Source organism: Sorex araneus, chromosome X, assembly GCF_027595985.1.
Source record: "Sorex araneus isolate mSorAra2 chromosome X, mSorAra2.pri, whole genome shotgun sequence".
Classification (NCBI taxonomy): domain Eukaryota; kingdom Metazoa; phylum Chordata; class Mammalia; order Eulipotyphla; family Soricidae; genus Sorex; species Sorex araneus.
The window spans coordinates 47458796-47460778 of NC_073313.1; the positions used below are offsets into that span (position 1 = coordinate 47458796).

A 1983-nucleotide genomic window follows, 5' to 3' on the forward strand; every position below is an offset into this window, starting at 1 on the left:
TGTCCTCTTTTATTTCTTGAAGTAGTGTTTTGTAATTTTCCTTTTATAGGTCCTTCACCTCTTTGGTTAAGCTTATTCCAAGGTACTTGATTTTCTGAGGTGCTGTTGTGAATGGGATTTTTTATAAATGTCTATTTTATCTCTTTTATTATTTGTATATGAGAAAGTCATGGACTTTTTTGTAGCTTGCCACTTTACTATATTGACCTATTGTTTCTAGGAGCTTTTCTGTAGAGTCTTTAGGGTTTTCTAAGTATAATATCATATCATCTGCAAAAAGTGATAACTTGATCTCTTCATTTCCTATCTGTATGACCTTGATATCTTTTTCTTGTCTAACTACTATGGCCAGGACTTCCAGTACTATATTGAATAGGACTGGTGAAAGTGGGCAACCTTTTCTTGTGCCCAATCTTAGAGGGAAGACTTTTAGTTTTTCCCCATTGAGAATGATACTTGCCGTGGGCTTGTGGTAGATGGGTTTGACTATATTGAGGAAAGTTCCTTCGATGCCAATTTTGCTGAGAGTTTTCATCATAAACGGGTGCTGGATCTTGTCAAATGCTTTCGCCACCTATTGAAATTTGATGCTATTATAAGTGTCCTTAAAAGTCTCTGTCAATTAGAACAATGGCTCATATGTGGGGAGGCTGAGAGGAGGAGCCATGCTATACTGAATAAATGCCCAGACTATGAGCTCACTCAGGGCTGCCTAGAGGACCCTAAAGATTGGATAGTCCTTGTGTGTGGTGGGTTTTTTGGGGGGGTTGGGTGGGGGCAGTCGTGAGTTGGCACACCCAGTGGCACTCAGGACTTACTTCTGACTCTGCACTCAGGAATCACTCTTGAAGGGCTAGGTATACCATATGGGAAGCTGAAGATTGAATCTGGGTTGGCTGTGTGCAAGGCAAACCCTTTACCTGCTGTACCATTCTTTTGGCCCCTCTCCTTCTGTGTGTCTCATTCTCTGTAGACCAATCCCTGCTTGATGGAACCTGTTGGTTTTATTGTGGTGAATTACTGCATTGTACGTGAACCTGGTGGTGAGTGGTGAAAGTCTTAGCTTCAGTATAGCAAATAATAACAGCTTTTTATAAAGCCTAATCTGAGATTCTTTATATAAAAAATTTAGCTAATTTAAGAAGATTTATTTGGTGGTGAGTGAACCGTCTTGCCTCAACTGTGTAATTTATCAGGCCAAATCTAGTGAGACCAGCTTTATTTTGTGATCACAAATAATCTTTTTTGTGAAATTATATTTCCCCACTCTTTATTTAGCACCATAATTTTTAAAATATTCAAGTTTATTAAACAAATTTAAAAATTATTATAAAATATTTAACTTTCATCAGCTTCAAGATTTATTTTGCTCCTAAATTTTGCATATAACTGTACTTTCAAATCAGCCAACACCCGCTGAATGGATTCTACTCGGGATTCTAAAGCGTCGATTTCTTCTTGCAAATTTTTCTTCGCTTCTTCTACATGTCCTGTGTTTCCTCCTGGGAGTGGCTGATGAAAACATACCCGACTTGGTAAGGGATCATTAAGCAGATGACATCCGCGAGCATGATTTCCTCGCAAGCGTCCTCGAGATTCTGGAGCTGCTTCTTCTTCACATCTATTTCTTCCTTAAGCTCTGTGATCCTGCTTGAATTCCGAATGAATTTGTTTATCTTTTGCTGGTCTTCGAAAGTAACATTGACTCTTCCACAGCCGCCTTCTTCATGGTGGCCGCCATCTTGGAAGTTATGTAGCACCATGATTTACAATAGTCTTAATTATAGTGTTTTCAGGCACATAATATTTCGACGCCATACTAGAGTCCCTCCACCTATGTCCAAAATTTCCCATTCCGTCATTCCTTATCTCTCCTTCTTGGTAAACTCAGTTCTGTAGTGTGACTCAGGGTTTTTTTTGCCACTGGCCATCTGTAATTCCTTTACTATTTCTTTATATTCTACTTATGAGAGATTGGGCTGG

The 1983-nt window shown here is 39.0% G+C and overlaps 1 pseudogene; it reads right to left on the reverse strand.

The window, feature by feature from the left end:
* Positions 1 to 1338: 1338 nt before the first annotated feature.
* On the reverse strand, positions 1339 to 1741 carry LOC101536950 (prefoldin subunit 4-like; annotated as a pseudogene).
* Positions 1742 to 1983: the final 242 nt, after the last annotated feature.